A 20875-nucleotide genomic window follows, 5' to 3' on the forward strand; every position below is an offset into this window, starting at 1 on the left:
GTCAAAACACTGCACTGCACCAGCTACCAAGAAGGGGAAAAAATTACTGCTACTGCTGAACCCAGGACATTATCCACCCCTTATTCCATACCATTCACGTCACGCTCAGGTACCACATTTTTCAATATACCATCACTCTTATCTAAGTGCATGGACCAGTCCCTATAAAGCTGCTGCGTCCATCTGGTCCATGATGCCAGGCTCCATCTCTTGTAACAGTCTTTCAGAGCAGGAGAGACTGTGTGCAGTGTTCACACTCGTGAATAACCTGGGCAATAGTGTCCATTGCTAAATCCACCCCTCGATCATGAGTCCATCTCTGTGTTGCATCTCTGCTCTGATGGCCTGAAGTGCCATGGGCCCACCAGGCTCAAAATAATTCACTGTCCCCTTCAGCAGTTTCTGCAGCTTGTTGCTGGGGACTCCATACAGCTGCCTTCCATCTCCGACGCTTCCAAAGCACTGGAGGGGCCCAGTGGACTAGATACTTGCCCATACTGTCCCACACACCCTGCCACTCCTGGCTGTCCAGCCTTGGGGAAAACCTCTTGGTCCCCCCATATCCTCGTCTAACCCCAGACAAGACCCAAACCTGACTCTGCTTAACTTTTGAGATCAGACAAAATGGTGGTGGGTAGAACACAGCCTGTGTGTGTGCCAACATGCTGATCCCCATCACAATCAGCAGGCAGGTACCAAGGACACCCAAAGGCCATTCAAAACCTTCAGAACTCTCAGTTGATGCTGCTGTACTTGTCACTGGGGCTGGTGTAGCCGCTGTGCTTGCCGGCTCTCCCACCGCCAGCTTCTCTTTTCCTGAGTCCAGCTCTTCCTCCTCTGCCTTGCTGGGAAATGCTGCGTGGTCTCCGGCATCCTCCTGGGGCTCGGCGGGCGGCTTCCGGGAAATGCTCTCGGCCGTGGCGGGGCTCGGCTCGGCCGCGGGGCTGGGCTCCTCCGCGGGGCTCGGCTCCTCCGCCGCCTTCTCCCGCTGCTCGGCAGCCGCTTCCTTCTGCTCCTCGACCGCCCCGACCTCCTCCACCGGCAGCCGTCCCCTCGCGGCCTCCGGCCCCGCTCCCGCCGCCGCTTGGTCGCCGGGGCCGCTTTCCCGGGCCGGTTCGGCTGCCGCCGGCTCCCGGGGCCGCTCCCCCTCAGCTCCCCGCAGCCTCACGAAGATGGAGAGTAGGGCGAGGGCCAGGACGGTGAAGAGAAGCCGGACGGCCAGGTACAAGTCCACGGCCACGTCCGTCCCGCCCTGCTGCTGGAGCCCGCCCGTATTACAAGCCATTGCCATAAAGCACAGTGAGACAAGAACCTTAGCCCAGGCCCCATACTCGATAAACACTATCACAGCAAATACCGGCTCTACGTAAGTTACAACATTCTGAAGCTGTGAGATCAAGCGAAACAACTCTGAGAGCCAATAAATCAGCATTGTGACAAGTGACTATTAATCCAGTCAAATCTGTCGTTATCTCAACCCTTCGTGCCCCACGTTGGGCGCCAAAAAGAACTGTCGTGGTTTAAACCCAGTCAGGTAATTCGTTCGCTCACTTCCCCCCTTTTCTTGCCCTCCCCCTGCTCTCGGAGGGACGGAGAGGAGAATCGAAAAGAATGCAACTCCCACGGGTTGAGATAAGAACAGTTTAGTAACTAAGGTATAACACAAATCACTACTGCTACCACCAGTGATAATAATGATAAAGGAAATAACAAGGGAAGAGAATACATCATCTCACCACCAGCCGACCGATAACTCGCCCCCCCAGCCCGACCAAGCTCTGACCGATACCTCCTCCAACCCTGCCGTCTCCCAGCCCTTCCGGCTCACTCCCAGTTACATCCTGGGCATGACGTGCTGTGGTATGGAATACCTCTTTGGTCAGTTTGGGTCAGGTGTCCTGTCTCTGCTTCCTCCCGGCTTCCCCTCCTCCCTGGCAGAGCATGAGGCTCACAAAGTCCTTGGCCAAACCAAAACATCGCTTGTTATCAGCTCTGTTCCCGAGCTGAAAGTCAAAACACTGCACTGCACCAGCTACCAAGAAGGGGAAAAAATTACTGCTACTGCTGAACCCAGGACAATACATAAACTCTGAATAATCCCAAAAGATACAGCAAGGCCATGAGAGGCCCGAAGAAGCTTAAGCAAGCAAGATAAAAGGCTGGAATTCACCAAGTTAATGAGAACTGTGGACTGTTGGCAAGCTTTCAAGGTCAAGTTCTCACACCTGTGCTTAACCAATTTTAAGTTAGTCACTAGGGGTCTTCAAGACATTTATCTAATCATAATATGCCAAATCACTGTAAGTGCATGTAAGAAACAGTATTTAAGGGGTTAAGGCTTTGTGATAAATTTGGCAATCACTTGATCACATTGATCGTTTCTGCGTTGTCTGTGACTCCCGCGTCAACAACTTATCCCAAATTCTGTAAAAATGAGATAGATTTAATTTGCAGAACTCTAGTTTTCCTTTAAAGGTCTTTAAAAGCAGAATTTCTTTTGTATGTTGATACATACTTAATAAATGCCTCAAGACTTCTCTTTATAACACTCCTGAAAATAAGATAAATTTTGCAGCTTACTATTACAGATCCAGTTAGTGGTTTCTGCCTCCATATGCCAGTTATTTGAAAACCATATTAGGTAATGCAGAGTAACTCACAGTTTCCATCTTGGATATAATGAGCATTCAGCAAGAACTAGTGACTAATATGAAGTAGTAATGTGCAAATGAACCCACAGAGTCCAAAGAGGAGCAGGGAGCCAAAAGGGAACCATCATGTTATTCTCAGGGGCACTGCACTGTCCCTCAGTATGGCATATCTTCAGAATTTGAACAGTGAATAAAACTACACAGGATCATGCATTGACAAAATGTGCTAGTGTAATACAAATCTGTGAGCTCTGTAGTAGGCAATATTATTGAAAATAACTCCAAAGATAAAGCAGAAGAATCTTCACAATTACTTCATAAACTCTGACCACCTTGTTTCTAACATGGGACAAGCAAAACAGTAAATCTATCAGTTTCTGGTAATAGCATAGGTAAAATAATTGCTGTGTGTTTACAGCATTCAAAAGGAGATCCTACGGAAAAAATGCACAATAAAATTACTGCATACTAAACACAATAGAGTGTTTTCACAAAAAAAAAAGGCAAAAATGGAGAATTATTTAGGAATATATAAAGTAACTGCAGAAAGATGAAAATCAGTTAAATGGATGCAATGAAATGGGACAGGAATGCCACACGGGAAAACCCCTGTATGAAGAAAAAGAAAGAATAATATCATGACTAAAATTCCGGATGTTGGACTGGCTAGTTCAGTGAAGTGACAGAAACAAAATTAATAACACATCCATTTTTAAAAGATGAAGAGGAGAGTAATAAGGAAGAGAGCGATGATAGACTGAAAAAGTCCTTTTTTTGTTTTTTGAGTATAATATTGTTGAATTGAGAGAAATTTCATGTGATGTGTTCCTTTCCCAGACAAGTCTAATATCACCTCTGTGGGAGGTGATTTACATGGTTGATGTTGGTGAACTTTTTCGTAATTCCTGAAAAGGAAGATAGCACCTAGGATGTTATTCACTATGAATTAGTGTGCTTTCACTGACTTGGTGGATATTTCTATCAAATAAAGCCCACTTTGTGCATGCAAGGAATATTGAGAATAGAAATTACATTTTAGGTTAAGCTATTACATTTTAGGTTAAGCATCATTATTAGCTTCAGATACTCAGTGTAATATGATGAAGTTGCATATTGTACAATACTGTACAACTTTTTTATTGTACAGATATTGTAGAACATTGTGCAATACAATATTTTTATTTAAGTGTCATATGCAACTAATAAATGCCAAATAATGACACTTACTATGGCAATCAGGAGTCAATTCTGGTCTTAAGTGCTAGGTTTAAATAAATACTTGAACACCACTAGGTTGTTTGTGCACAACTTTGATATTCCTGTAAATTTTGCACTTTCAGCTGAGTTAATCAAGTTGTTGACATTTTGAAGAAACATGAAGGACCTGAAGAGTAATTGCCCTGAAGAGCAAAACCAAAGCGTGTATACGCTCAACTTGAATGTACTCATATGGAAGAAGAATATTTTCTACAGCTTAATTGATGCGTTTGGCAGACAAAACTCTCTTCACCTTATTTAGGAGCATATTTTGACTAATGTCTCTTGTGATGTGCTGCATTATGAAAATGGAACTTGATGCAAATCTGATGATATTGGCTAGCAATCACATTCTGGAACTGGAAAAAGAATAGAAAGAAGAATCATTGTTCTTGAAATTATTTTCTACATCAGCTGTTTATATCTCCTCAAGGGTTTAATATACTGTGTCTGTAAGAGCTCTGCTTTCTGAAATATAGCCTCTCTCTTCATTTATATGTTTATTTGTATATATGAACACACAAAGAGATGCACACCCTGATAAAGTTTATTTATTACTTATATCACTTTTTTTTTTTTTTTGTTATTCTTTTTTAGGTTACAGCTTGCTCTATATATGGATATTCTGGCACTAATTATAGAACAGATTGTGTTGGGATTTCTAAAGGAATGCACTATGGCAATACAGATTAAGCAATTAACCTTGATGTCACTGTAATTATTAAGATACTTTAGCAAAATGAACTAATTTCCCCAAAGGATGTTCTGCTGAAATCAACTTCCACTCTTTTTAAGATGCCAAATAGAAAATGTTAATGGAAAAGTAAGTTTGCAATTTGAACAATCTCTTTGGTATGCAGACCTTTTCAGCTGTCATCTTTAAGCGTTTCACACAGTAATTCACTCCAAACTCACAGTATATATTTTTAATAGAGATTCATAAAAGTGTGCATATTGAACACGACAATTAAAACAACATGCAGTATTGAATCAAAATTCTGTGGAGGTCAGAAAACTAAAGAAAATACTTCTTTAATGTGGTTTTATCATGCAGCTTCTGACCTTATACAAATCTTATTGTAAAATATATAGCCAAAAGGAACTAGCTAATATTTACGTTGTGTACAATATCAGCCCTTAATATTCAGGTAATAAAACCACATGCATCTATTATCAGAATATTATGTACTAAAGTTTATTATCATAATTAGAAATAGATAAAATATCATTAAATACTTTGGTTTCTTATTAGCATATATATTTAAACTTTTAATCCTTTTAAAAATCGTTTAGTTACTTTATTACTTCAGTTTATTGAAACAAAATTATTTTATTATAAATAATAGATATTTTTAAATATTTCAAATATGAAAACAATATTGAAGTAAGAAAAGAATCTTTACAGTCTCTTCATTGCGGTCTTTTATACCTATACCTATACCTGTATCTGTCTATATCTATATCTATATCTATATATCTATCTATATCTATATCTATATCTATATCTGTATCTATATCTATATCTATATATCTATATCTATCTATTGTATAGGAATTTCTTCTGAAAGGGCAGTTATTTTCTTCAGGCAACAATTACATTTCAATCATAACATGTAAGGACCAAACACAGGAGAGAATTATTGACATAATCAGGATACAAAACCGTTCTGAGGTGAGTTACAGTGTATTGAATAACCATAGTTATTTAACATTAGATTTATTAAGTGTTGTCTTTTGTCAGGTTTTTAATAAATGTAATCTAAAGAGATACATTTACAGACAAAGGTCTTGATATTATGTTTGTCTTATAGTTCTTTATTGTTTTTTATAGTTCTTATAATTATCTTATTGTTCTTTATTGCCATAAAGAACAATATTACTAGTAATATTATGTCTTAATAGATATTAATCATGACATTTACCTATTGAAAATATTTATTAAAAAAAGTGCATTTTGATTTCTTTAATGTATGACAATGTGTTTCCATAATAAATACTCCCAGGATAATGGCAGAAATAATTCTGGAAGAACATAAGTACTTCCTGCTTTTTCATCTCAGATCCCAAAACACAAGACTTAGGGTTCCTTTCATTTTTCCTGCAACTTTTTTCTCCCCCTTTCTTTCTTTCACTTCTCTTTCTCGTACATGTTGAAGACCCTTGATTTTCTCATCCTTTTTGTCAAAAGTCCTTGATGTTTTCTTCCCTCTTGTGCTGCCAGTATGAGCTAGATAGTTTTGTTTTTGAATAATCAATTACTGTTTCACAAATGGCTGCTCCATAGTGGATGAATGATTTGTTTCACTTGTTTCTATTGTTCAGGGCTGAAAATACTATGACTTTTTTTATTTATCATGTAATTTGGATTTCTATTGAGATTCAGTTAAGTCACGATTGGCTTCACAAATAAGCATATTCAACACAATTTTTTCCTATCTAATTGTTTCCATAACCAATAAATTACTGTAATTTATGCTTTTTTCTTTTTTCTTTTTCATTTTTTTTTAAGGGCAGTATAATCAATGGATTGGAATGGGGGAAGAAGACATTCTCAGAAATTATTTGAATCATAAATGTTAAAAAATAAGGCTTTCTGGAATTATAACTGCAAAAGAAGGTAACATATTTTTATCACCTCTATTATGAAAATGATAGCTCCTATTAATTTTTTCAAGTTATTTTTACTTCATCTAGACCCCCAAAAGTAATTGAACCAAAATTGGATTAATATCTAAAACATAAGGTATAAACAAAGTTGGTCTAAGGAAACAGATTTGAAAAAAGTTGCAAATTTCATGTATTCCTTCCTGAGTTTTGAAACATTCATATCCGCCATTAAAGGAAAATCAAATGCTCTAAGTCCAGCCAATGTTTGTACAGTTTCTTTTTTAAAGAAAAAAATCTGTTGTATGTTTTTCCCACACAGAAGAGAAACAAGCTCTATAGACACCTTCATCATCAATATTATTAACACATGTTATTGAAAGAAAAGAACTAGACTCCTGAGGTACAGTTCTCAAGAAAAGTACAAGAAGAAAACAGGTATTGGTATTAGTCCAATTACCATTACTTTTGGCCACAAAAATCTATTGGCATCTTTAACTCTCACTAAGTCATGTAAGACAGTTATAACTAAAGACTTTTTAGAGTTTTAATTATCCAGTTCAAAGAAGTAAGCTTTGCAATATACTAACAGATCGTTGCTGAATCAGTACCTTGAGGCCTCCTAAAGCTAAAAGCAATATTGCATCACGGATGAGTTTACAATGCAGTGGTTTAGACTCTACTGTGAATTCAGTTCTGATCAATACAGTGCTCCCTGTGGCCTCAAGGAACATGTAAGACTTTTAATTTATTTAAAATTTAATTTAATTTATTTAAAACATACTTTCCTGACTGAGTGGGAAGAAGGGACAAGAAAAACAAACCTTAAATACTTATTTGCTGTACACAATCCTGTAATATAACTTTTAATAATACTTTTTCCAAAGTGAAACATGATTAGATTTCATCATAGTCATCCAGCACAGACAAATCATCTATATGTTAGGAGTGTGGAATAAATTAATTTCCTTAACTTCTCATCTGCAGTTTTGCAGAACATTTAATCTCATGTTCTTTGGTCTTGGGATGACTTCTTTTCCAAGTTTTTGTCTTTTTCCACTAATTCTATGTCATATAGTATTAGATAAACTCTTCTGTCAACTATTACTTAAAATACTTATTTCAAAATTATTTTGTCATGTGATATACTTAATTTTCCAGCTCAGTCTTCTTCCTACCCATCTTTGCATTCTTCCTCCCTCCTATCTGAAATACTACATAACACTTTAGTGAAGAAAATTATATTTGAAATTGTTTCCACGTGAATGAACATGGAGAAAAAAATAGTAAAATTATGCACTTCAGTAGCAGGGTTACTGCAGTAATTTTAAAGCACACCTTTTGAAGGAGGCCAATGTCAAGTCTAATGATATAAAATTATTCCTGACATACGCATTTAATTTTTTCAACTATAATGACAAATAAATCAATTAAAATTTAATCAGCTTTTCTAAAATTCTGTTCTACCTCAGTGAAGTCTTCTGAAATTTGAACAGATGTCTGAATGTTGCTTAGTTAGTGAAGAGGTAAGGTATTCTTTTGAGAAACTTTTGTGTCATTTATTTTAAGCCTATTCTTGACTGTACACAGTGTAAACATTCTAGAAAAAAAGTTTCAGGTTTTTAAATGTTCAGAGACAAGTCAGCCAGACTTACTGATGACTGCATTGTAGTTTTAATATGCTAGTAGCAAATTAGTTTTAGTAGAATGGGCATGACGTGCTGTGGTATGGAATACCTCTTTGGTCAGTTTGGGTCAGGTGTCCTGTCTCTGCTTCCTCCTGGCTCCCCCTCCTCCCTGGCAGAGCATGGCTCACAAAGTCCTTGGCCAAACCAAAACATCGCTTGTTATCAGCTCTGTTTAGACTAAATTTTATTTTATGTTTTTTTTTCCCTTTGGCATCCTGGGCATCTGTCAGGGTTGGTTTTAATGTTTTTTTTTCCTTTGGCTCTGTCAGGGTTGTTTTAAACATTTGACAGGAAAAAAATTCAAAATCCAGGAAATATGGAAATATTTAATCACAACATTCTGAAAATAGTATATATAATAAAGAAAAAATTAGACACTTTAAATGGACTGAGTCCATATTCCTATTCTATTTTATTCTAGTCTAGTCTAGTCTAGTCTAGTCTACCTGATGATAATAATGTAAACAGTAGGAGAAAACTACAAGAATAAATATATTTATCACAACATTCCTCATTTTTGCAGATAGGAAGGCAGGATTTGTTTTTGTTGCAAGTAACATCCGACTATTCAATGATGATATTTTTCAAGATATTCACTTATATTCAAATGTAAGTTGAGTTGAATAACTTTTTTTTAAAAAAAATGTGAATCATTTAAAAATATCAAAAATGTTAAAAACTCTTCTATATTTATAACACAAAATCAGCCAAAACAAACAAACAGTATTTTTTAACAACAAATTACTTAATCTGTAGATCTGTCCTAAAATCAGTCCTTAATAAACATTGCAGTATTTAGGTGTCCAGTTCATACAATCATGTAAATTCAGGAACCTAAACTTTATGATTTTCCACATTGCTTTCAGTACTATAGGTAATTTCTAAAGCAATCTTTGAGTCAGATGCATGGACTCTTTAAAAATGTTATTATTTGGTGATTTCCACAAGTTTTACAATTAATACCATTGCATAGACTTCCTCAAAGCTGTACCTTTTTATAAAATACATTTGAGTGAGCAGGAAGCAATGTAAAAAAGAAAAGGGTTATTAAATGCAAAGATCGTAGTTACCCAGGGAACTACAGACCAGGAAGTCTCACTTCTGTGCCTGGCAAAATCTTGGAGAAGACACTCCTGAAAGGCATGCTAAGGCACACAAAAAACAGCAAAGTGCCTGGTAACAGCCAGAATGACTTCACTAAGGGGAAATCCTGCCTGACCAATTTGGTGGCCTTCTATGAATGGGCTATGGAACTGATGGACAGGAGTAGAGCAGTTATGTCACCTACCTGGACTTGTGTAAAGCGTTTGACACTATCTCACACGACAACCTTGTCTCTAAATTGGAGAGACATCTATTTGATAGGTAGACCACTCAGTGAATAAAGAGCTGCCTGGATGGCCAGAGCTGTGGTCAGTGGCTCAATGTCCGGCTGGAGGCCAGTAATGAGTGGTGCCCCTCAGGGATCGGTGTTGGGACTGGTCTTGTTCAACATCTTTGTCAGTGACATGGACAGTGGGATAGAGTGTGCCCTCAGCAAGTTTCCTGATGACACCAAGCTGTGTGGTTCGGTTGTTAAGCTGGAGGTAAAAAATGCCATCCAGAGGGACCTTGACACATTTGTGAGGTGGGCAGATGCCAAGTGCAAGGTCCTACACGTGGGTTGGGGCAATCCCAGGCACAGCTACAAGTTGGGCAGAGAATAGATTCAGAGCAGCCCTGCAGAGAAGTACTTGGGGGTGCTGGTCAATAAGAAACTTAACATGAGCTAGCAGTGTGCATTGGCAGCCCAGAAAGCCAACTGTATCCTGGGCTGCATCAAAAAGAGTGTGACCAGCAGGTCGAAGGAGGTGATCCTGCCCCTCTACTCTGCTCTCGTGAGACCTCACTTGGAGCATTGTGTGCAGTTCTGGTGTCCTCAACATAAAAAAGGACATGGAACTGTTGGAACAGGTCCGGAAGAGAGAGACAAGGATGATCACGGGCCTGGAACACCTCCCGTATGAAGACAGGCTGAGAAAGTTGCGGCTGTTCGGCCTAGAGAAGAGAAGGCTGCGTGGAGACCTCATAGTAGCCTTCCAGTACCTGAAGGGGTCTATGTGGATGCTGCGGAGGGAGCCTTCATTAGGGACTGTAGTGATCGGAGAAGGGGTAATGGGTCCAAACTTAAATGGGGGAAGTTTAGATTGGATATAAGGAGGAAATTCTTTACTGTAAGGTTGGTGAGGCACTGGAATGGGTTTCCCAGAGAAGTTGTGAATGCTCCATCCTTTGTGGTATTCATGTCCAGGTTGGACAGATCTTTGGGTGACATGGTTTAGTCAGAGGTGTCCCTGCCCATGGCATGGGGGTTGGAACTTGATGATCTTAAGGTCCTTTCCAACCCTAACTATTCTGTGATTCTATGATTCTATGATATTATCTCTGGTCTATGAGTCTGTAGATTGCAGTCTTGAGGATGCTAGACAAATGTTTTGAGAAAACATCTCTCTGCTGTTTCTCTACGGTTCCCATTTGATTGATATACCCTCATCTTAATCCTCCCTATATATTTGTTCTTATTATTTGACAGTTATGTTCCACATGATGTTCCACATGATGCTGGGCAATCCAGTAGCCTCAAGACATGTTCTTCCTTCTTTGCATTTACCTTTAAAAGATTTCTAGTAGACTTAGATTTTCAAAAGTTTTTAGGGAAAGCTGTACCACTGCCTTTCTGAGAAGTAAGCAAGCAATTCTTCTTTCTCTTTATGCCTGGCTTTTATTTTTTTGGGGGGACAATATCACTACCATGTACTGGGTAGATTAAGTCAGATTTATTTACATTTTTATGAATCCTCTGAAGTGGAAAGTATGGAATAAGCAATTTTTTCAATCAGCAATTTACTGGAAAAAAAAAAAAAACAGATTTAGAGTAGTAGTTTTAGAATAATATATTTGAATTCTAGTGGCACTTGTACCTAGGTAAATGGTAACAGAGTTACTAGTTCAAGATATTTATTCTACTATAAAAATACTATCAAGAAAGAACTCATCACAAATACAAATGTATTTTTATACATTTTTTCTGTAATTTCACGGTGAAGCATGCTCATTAGAATACTTGAACACATGAAATCAATTACTTTTATTTCACAAGATAAGTTGTGAAACACAAAATAGAATAAGTCCTGTTAACACCTTATTCACATTTGAAAAAATAATTATTAGTTACAGACAATATAGGGGAAAAAAAACGACATCAATTTATCATTGTATTGGGTTTGCATGGCAAAGTTTTACTATTGGAGAGTTGAAGGGGTGGCTTCTGTAAAAAGCTGCTAGAAGCTTCCCCTGTATCAGATAGAGCCAACGCCAGTCGGCTCCAAAGTGGTCTGCCACTGGCTGAGGGTGAGCCCATCAGTGATGGTGCTAGTATGTCTGGGATAACATACTCAAGAAGGTGAAAAAGTTACTGCACAGGAGGAATTGCAGCTGGGAAGAGGAGTGAGAATATGTGAGAGAAACATCCCTGCAGACAAACAGGTCATTGCTGAAGGAGGGAGGAGGCACTCCAGGAGTGGCGGCTCCCCTGCAGCCCTTGATGCCAACCATGGTGAGGCAGGCTGTGCAACTGCAGACCACAGAGTTCCATGGTGGAGCAGATATACACCTGCATCCTAGGGTGGCATTCACCCAAGGTCAACCCACCACAATCATTTTCCATATGTTTATGCTTTCTGAGAACTTTTGGAATATATGGGCCTTCCAAGAAAATCTCACCTACAATATGAGGTAAAATAAATTATTTAGACTGAAATTAAGGCTTTTTCAAAGCATCCTAAAATTGACAGGTTCAATGAAAAACATCAGTGATTTTATTCACTACTTTCAGAATTCTCTAAGCTTTTATTCCATAAGAAATAAGGCATATTCAAAACACACAATTGAATCGAATCTTCAGAATGCTTTTTGCTGAAGAGTTTTGTGAAAACAAGGAGAAAGGGAAAGAAAAAAATCCATAAAATCTTAAAGAAAAACTAGAAAATAAGAAGATTCAAGTTAAATAGGAATTTTCTGTTATTAAAAAAAGAAAAAGCAAAATAACTGCAGGAGGATCTCAATCATACCACTGCGCTAAAAATCCAAGAGAAACCATATTCTACTAAACTATTTGAGAAACGTAAGAGGAAAACTGATCTAATTTTTTTTCTCTCAGCTTTGTGGATGAGATTATTTTTTTTAGATCAGTGTTGTGGTTTAAACTGAACCCAGGACAATCAGAGAAAAAGAGGTTTTGAGATGTTATAGAAGTTACTAAAAGCTGTGTAAAAATGTAGTCATAGAAGATAACTACTAGCACTACGGCAGCCCCTGTATTTTTCTGTCATTCATAATGTTGCAGCAGAAAAATACCTCACTATGAACATTCAGAGCTCTTGGGTACATATATATGTTATGTACATAAGTATTGGTAAATGAAATAATGTTTATAACCCAACATTTTCTAGGATATTGACAGTTTGGGGTGGGAGGTGTTTATTTGGGTTGTTTCTTTGCTTAGTTTATTTTGATTTTGAGAATAGCATATCGTAAAAGGAAACCAGTCTGCTTTGTTTTGCTTTGACCTTTGTGGCATTTCCCTGTAATATAAGAAACAGGGTTAAAAGGGGGCAGCCTTTATGATAAGTAATTCCGTTCTATATATTTGTAAAGACTATAACAACATTTTAAGAAAAACAAAAGCCTAAAAACAAACAAAAAAAATCTTGTTCATATTATTCATTTACAAGGACAGGGGTTTGCTACATTGGCAGGTTTAACTACAAAGAATATGTCACCTACAGTATGATGTGAAAGAAAATATTGATTTTAAATGTAAACACACAGTACCGCAGTGGCATTAACAAGCTATGTGTTTCCCTCTTGTTTCTGTAGTGTTTGCAAGTGTAGAGAATGTTGTTCAACCTAAACATAAGCTGATTTAACCTTTCTTTACTGAGGAACCACCACTACTAAGACTGAGTTGTTACAAGATATTCAGTGGACGAATGTGAATATATTATTGAACTGAATTTCCTGAGCCTACTATACATGAATAGTTGTCTGCAAGTCAATTAAAGCCGACCTTTTTATCATAAAGAACTTTAACCTTGTGTTACAAGAATTTGTTTCTGATAAGTTTGCTGTAAAGATGTACTTTTTGGTTCAGAACCCTAAGCCTACTTTTCACTTTCTCTCCCTCTCACTAGAACTATTTCTCAATTAATCTGAATCATACCACAGGGACTTCTGAACTTTTAATTTAACATCTGACCTTATCAGTAGCATTACTACTAATTTTTGCAGGTTTCTTTCCCTCTTACTGTCTCTCACCAACAGTATTTCAACATTATGAAAAAGTATAAAACTAGACATTGTCATCTCAGATCCCAGTTAACACCTGCAGGAAGCCTGTAGTGAAAAATTGAAAAGGATTCCTAGCATGAGGCAAAATACTAAAACTTAATTAAACCCTCTGATGTTTGTACTTACTTAAAAATATGACACATTGATTTAATTCCTTTCCTCTTCCCTTTTTATTTTTTTCTCTATTCGTGGCTTGTATTTCTCTTAGTAAGATCAATTACCCTGATTTCATACAACTCATTTCATACCAGTTTTTAAGGAAAAGATTTACAAGCTGAAAAAGCATTTGATGGAGATGGTAAAGTACTGACACCTCCTTCAGTGTCACTACAGAAGTAAATTTTATATTTGAACTTTCCATGTGAAAATTCTTAGCCAAAAATCTAATGATAGTTTGAAAACTATTAAAAAGTCTGAAAATCTGTATACATTAATCCTTTTCCTAATATTTTATATATGTCCTTTGACAGTTATAAAAACTGGGCTTTTCTTGGGGACTAACCAGGCTATTTCCTATTCCAATTAGAAATCACAAAATTACAGATTATAGGGCTCAAAGCGAACTCAAAAGATCACCTAGTACCTATCCCTGTAGTCCAAAGATGACCTCTTTGGAAACATGAACTTTTATGCTGATCACTGCATAGTCATAGCAACATCAATTTCATTGGAAAAAATAATATATTGGACAAAAAAGAAATATTTTTCCATATTTATTTAGTATTTACTTTGGCTGATAAATTCCTGTGATGACCAGCTCCTTAGAAAAAAAGGATGAAAAATTATGGTTTTCAACAAGATTTGTCATGGAAATAAAAAATCCATTATGAGGCTGGCATGAAAATTGTCCCAGTAACAGAAAAGTTTTGTCTGCTACAAGGAAACACAGAGATCAGAGGTGAAATCAGAGATGACAGGATATTGAATAAAGTTTACTTTCAAGTAATCTTCATCAAATTACTCATCTTCAGAATGAATACTGTTAAATATAAAACCGAAGTTTAAGTTCTTGTCAATAACACCTGGCTTCTTGAAAACATAGTAGTTATTAATATTGCAAATTCCCCAAACCAGGATTTTAGGGGAGAATGATGCACTTTACTTTTTAAAATATCATACAAGTTTATAGGATCAATGCAAAATGCATTTATGATATTGAAATTTGAATTTTATTTTAGAGAAGCATAAAACCAGTTTCTAACTAACAGGGTGATTTACAATGTAATACATTAAAGAAGTGTGATTGAAAAATTTGGTCAATTTTAAAAGTGTTTTCACAAGTTAAAACCATTGTATCACAACAGAGGTGTGAACAGTGCAGTGGTAGACACAGTGACGTTGTAACCTCTTACAGTTTGACATGCCAAGGACACCTGCATCCCTAACAGTTCCTCAGATATAGACTGTGTCACTGTCTTTTCTGAAAAAGAGCTTGGTGGAGTCAATACAAAACCACAGGTAGGTTTCTCCCCAGAGCAGATCCCTAAATCTCCAATGTTGCAATATTCTCAGGGAAAGAAGCCTCCAGAAAAGAATACTTCTTCAAGGCAAGAAGTACTGCTGCAGTATCACAGAAAAAAAAAACAAAAAAAGAGTCACCAAAACAGAAAACTTTTATTTTTTTCATTCCCATATTCATGTACTTTAGAAAATTCTGTTCTTGCTTTCAGTATTTTAAGTTGAAAAGTGACTTATCAGTGGAAATGCAGTTAACGAGCAATACAATCCATTAACCACATCTGCTGGCTTTTAGATTCTACCATAATCTGTTAGACCACAAACTCACATTTTTTAATCCATAACTTCCTCTTCTTTCTATGAATCTCTTTTGACTTCCCAACCTGTCTAGAGCTCTTATTCTAGTATTATAAAGGGTAGATACACCATGGCCCTGATACTACTTCATAAATATATATTTTTTCTGTGTATCTTCTCTTTTTGTTGTGCACTTTTAAAATCATACTTTGGGGAAGAAAAAACATCAAAAGAATTTACATAAATATATGCCATCTTGGAACTTTTGGACAGTTCTCATGAAATCTTTTTTACTTCATTTAGGACTATATTTTAATGCTAATTAGGTTCTAAAATACAAACAGCACCTGTTCTGGGTTCAGCAGTAGCAGTCATGTTTCTCCTTTGTGGTAGCTGGTGCCGTGCTGTGTTTTGACTTCCAGCCTGGGAACAGCGTTGGTGAAGCCGATGTTTTTGGTTGTTGCTAAGTGATGTTTACCCTGACCAAGGACTTTGTGAGGCTCATGCTCTGCCAGGGAGGAGGGGAAGCTGTGAGGAAGCAGAGATGAGGAGCCTGACCCAGGCTAGCCAGGGAGGTATTCCATACCACAGCACGTCATGCCTGGGGTGGGGGGTAACGGGGAGTTACCCGGAAGGACACGGGCTTCCGGGTGGAACTCGTTTCTTGGCCGGTGGTATCATATTCTCTTCCCTTGTTATTTTCCCTAGTTGGTAGTTGGTAGTAGCAGTGGTGATTTGTGTTGTACATCGGTTGCTGGACTGTTCTTGTCTCAACCCATAGGAGTTGCACTCTTTCGATCCTCCTCCCCGTTCCTCCGGGAGCAGGGAAGGGGAGAGCCCCGGGGGGGGGGGGGGGGGGGGGGTGCTGCCCTCGATTGTTGTCAGCCCAGCACCACTCACTGGGATTGAGTGAGCAAGTTGCCTGACTGGGTTTAAACCACAACAGCACCTCACTCCAATTTTTAGGTGTACCTAAATATTTTACCCCTAATGCACATTAAACATATATAGGCACTTAATGATGCAGATATGACTCTAGTGAGATTTCAAAGGATTTTACTTAACCCCAACAAAGAATTTTCTTCTTGAAATGCTTAATGTTTCAGACTCATAGATGCCTCTCAGGAGTCTAAAATTTTCTGGGTTTTTGTTTTCTGTGTGTAAAAATATTTTTTTTCTCTTTCTTTTTTCTTTTTTAAGAAACGGACACTCTAAATATGTTTAAATTGTGAAGAGAATAAATATTTTTGTGAGCACGCCTCAAAAATTATACAGTAGATAGAGAGCACCATAAATCTTTCAGCAAACTTCTATTATGCGGATACAACTGGTGACACAATCTTATCTTGCCTAATTAAAGACTGAAGGTTATTGCTTGCTGCTGAAATACTTTTTCTAATATTCTCAAATATTGAAAAATAACAAACATTGAATAAAGATGATTGTCTTGAAAATAAGTCAGTACTAATACTCAATAACTGCCTACAATGCATTCAGAAACCGTCTATGCTCTTCTACAAAACTTTCTGGTAAGATTCCTATCAGGAAAAGCAATTATTTGAATTCTATGTTGAGTGTGGAAATTTTCAGAGGCATGAGCTCTGAGGAAATGGAATATGAACTAAAAAGTTTCTTTCAGAGTGGTGGTTTTTAGATCCAAGAGGAAAAGGTTATCCTAGACACAGAGGCTTCAAAGATTCAAAGCTATCTCCTTTTACAGAAGAAATGCAATTGGAGTTCTGTTAAAAATAAGAATATTGTTCTTACCAATACATTTTCAACTAATCTAAATATTCTTATTTACTTTACTTTAAAGTGGTTTGAAATAAGACCTTTTCCACATCACCAAACTTATCATTAGAGACTATTATAACTGGAGTGTTTTCTTTTTATTTCATCACAAAAGCATTTCATTTATTTGCCTCTGACAGAAAGAAACAGAACTGCTGCTGACATCATGGCAGGGTAGCTTCTTGTTACTGTAACATCAGTTTTTGAAATAACAATTTTAAGTAGAAATTTTCTAATTTATGCAGGGGAAAAAAATCTTTAAGGAGAAAAGGAAACACTACTTTTAGTTTGCTCCAGGATGGTCCTCAAACAATCGTTGCAGATACAGTTAATTACAGCAAGGAAAGATTTTATCTTCTGTAACATTCATCCCTTTATTTTTTCCAGTTGGGTCTTATTTTACAGAAGTGGTCAGATACTAGTAATAAGAAAGTTGATATCTGTGAACTCTGAACTGTATGTTTTTCTAGTAGCCTGAGAAACAAAATCCAAATTGAAACAGCAACGGAAACTTACTTGCAGAGACTTCTATTCTATTCTGTTCAATGCTAAGCTGTACCAGGCTTGGCTGGGGTAGAGTTAATAGTAGCTAGCATGAGGCTATGTTTCGGATTTGTGCTGGAAACACTGCTGATAAAACAGGGATGTTTTAGTTATTGTTGAGCAGTGCTTACACAGAGCCAAGGCCTTTTCTGCTCCTCACGTGTGCATCTTTTGCTTTACCTATTACCTATTAAACTGTTCTTATCTCAACTCACTTCTACCTTTCTGAGTCTCTCCCTCATCCCACTACGGGGAGTGAATGATCAGCTGTGTAGGGCTTAGTTGCTGGCCAGGTTTAAATCACACCACAGAAACAGAGGAGAAAAACCTAACATCAATGGAAATACAGTCTAATTAAAAAAGTAAAAATCTAAACAAATTTGTGAAGTCAAGATAAGAAGATAAACTCAAGAGATATATTTACAGGGCGTTATTTTTTTACCTGAAATGATCAGAAATAATTTGAATTTTACAACAATATTTTTTTTCATAAAAATTCTCAGAAAAATCCCATAATATACCAAATTTTCAAGAAAGCATTTTTTTTTCCTGTGAAGCTGCCATATGTACCTGAGGTGCTGATAAAATCTCATTTGCTTTCAGTACATTAAATATTCAGCTGAAATGACTTTTCATATTTTGTCTCTCTCTAGACCTTTTTTAGCTATGATGCAGGAAGAGTTAACAGGCTTTTTGAAAATATTTTCCATAATGAGCTCTATGGCTAGCACTTGAATATTAAAAGTGGATTGTGGGTTATTTATTTCATTTCTAACTAAAATGGATAAATTACATGAGCATCCACTTATTTATTTAATATTTCTATTTCCTGTGAAATGTAAACATACTCCTTGCATGTATTTATGAAGAGAATCAGCCATTTAATAAAAGCTGAGTAACAAAAGTTATTAGAAACTATAAAAAATGTATTTCAATGAGGTTTTGGTAAATGCAATGCTGCATTAATTATTATATTTATTTTTCTATAAAGATGTACTAATTAAATCAATAGCGCCATACATAGAATCCCACAGATCTTATAAAAGTAATGTAACATGCATTAGTTTTCAATTATGTAGTTTTCAGTAATACCATAACTGCAAGTACTGTGTATGTTTCCTAGCCTCAATTTATTGATGAGCTGAGCTTTCAAAAATGAAGTTTCCCTTCACAACTATTCTGCTTTAATTTGATCATCTGCATGCAAATCTAAATTTGGTTGTACTAGTGAAATAACATATGCATGATCGATGTATCTAACATTCTGTCTTTGTATTTTGCTTTATTATATTTACCTTTCATTTCCATCATTAATTAAATAAGACAATAAACTAGTCAGTGAAAAAGCAACAGATCACAGTAGCATCTGGAATATCTAACTACAGTGACAGTGAAAACGAACAGTAGAGTTTTGACAGATAAGAGTTTACTTCAGAACACTGTAAGTTATTTTTTCATGTTTCCAAACTGAATTTTGCAGAAAAACAATTTAGAAAAGAAGAAAGCTAGTCTTAATGACATTTTAATATCAAACATTCTCATTTACCAGAATCAGTGTTTATTAATATCTGATCCCACAAGATGCTGCATATATTTGGTGATAAAAAGAGACTCTTCTCAGAGAAATATAAACTGAAAGAATAGCCACTTACAGGGCTCATTCTGTGTTTCATAGGATCAGGTCATAAATGAGCTTTTCAGTTCATTGGTTCCACACCAGTGCATTTTTCCATTCAGCATATTTCAAGAACATTTATTCATATTGAAAATGATTGCACCATAGGATGTCATGCAGCTACAGTAAATAGCAAATAGATTATTCAATTACTCTGTACAAGTAGAGACAACAAAGTCTGGCGAATATTAAATAAATTCTTTGTTGCACATGCTTACCTGTTAAGACTTCAACAGCATTCTTAATCTGTTAACCTTTCTTGTGGTTCCTTCTTGTTTCCAGAAAGGCTGTGTTTCTGACAAATTTGACATGGGCATGATAAATGAGTTATAGTTACAGATGTTGTTTATATGACCTGTTTAACTTGCTGTCCACCAGTCTTGTCATGCTAATAGATGCCCACTAGCATAAATAAAGACAATTCCCTTGAGTAGCAAATGTCATTAACAATAAAGTGTACCACCTAAGCTTCTCACAACCCCTCCAGCACATATGCGTATGACAAACACTATATGAGCTTTTAAGGAACACAAAATGATATTTTGTGTAAAGAAGAATATTTTCAAGACAGTTCCAGATGACTGAATAGACATCTGTCTTTTTCCATACCCAAAGTCAATACCTTCATTTACAAAAAATACTTAAGTGATTGTTAAATTATGTGAAATCTGAAAGTAATTTTTTTTTTTTTTCTAATGGATCACTATTTAAATTGTTCAAATGTCCTCCTTGGGCAGTAATAACTAGTAATGAGACATCCTAATTAGAAAGACAAGTGAAGATGAACACTTCTCTGACTAAAATTTTCTAGATGAAAGCATAATAAAAAAAAAACCTCTTGGTCATAGGATTTCAATGGTATTACTATATGTCTTATTTTTTATTGTTAGGGCTTTCAAAACTACAGAGGTATGTGCTCCTAAATCCCTGTGATGTTTTTTGAACAAAGCCTTTTGCTAATTTATTTGAGCAGCAGACATTGCAGAAGTCTCCGTTATACCTTTCTCTAAAAAAATAAAATATAAGCTTCGTGGTAAGTCAAGAGGTAAAGTTTACTTCCAAGTGCATAAAAATATAAATAATAAAATATATAAAATATTATAAAATAATTTATATAATATTATAAAATATTATATTGTAATATATTAAATATATAAAATATAAATAATAAAAATTTCAAGATAAAAATATGGACAAAAAATATTAATAGATTTTCCCTCCAGAAACTGCCCCTTTTACGAGCCAGAAAAAAACAGCAGTTTGGAGTTTGGATGAAAGGAGCCAGATTGTGTATTTTTAATGTAAAAAATGTATTGTGAGAAAGTAGTAAAATTGTCCCACATAGCATCACATATTCTTACACACTACACATAAAACAGGCTTTACCAGAGGGACACAGTAAGTTATGCCAGAGAGTTAGGTGTTTTCACTGGGAATTCATTAATGTGACAGGTCAATAGCCCATGACAACCACGGAAAAAGCTGGAATTTAATAATGATCTTTCTAGGGAAATTCTAAGGAA

Source organism: Pezoporus occidentalis, unplaced genomic scaffold (genome assembly GCF_034315485.1).
Source record: "Pezoporus occidentalis ecotype Australia unplaced genomic scaffold, CSIRO_AGI_Poc_V1 ctg42, whole genome shotgun sequence".
Classification (NCBI taxonomy): domain Eukaryota; kingdom Metazoa; phylum Chordata; class Aves; order Psittaciformes; family Psittacidae; genus Pezoporus; species Pezoporus occidentalis.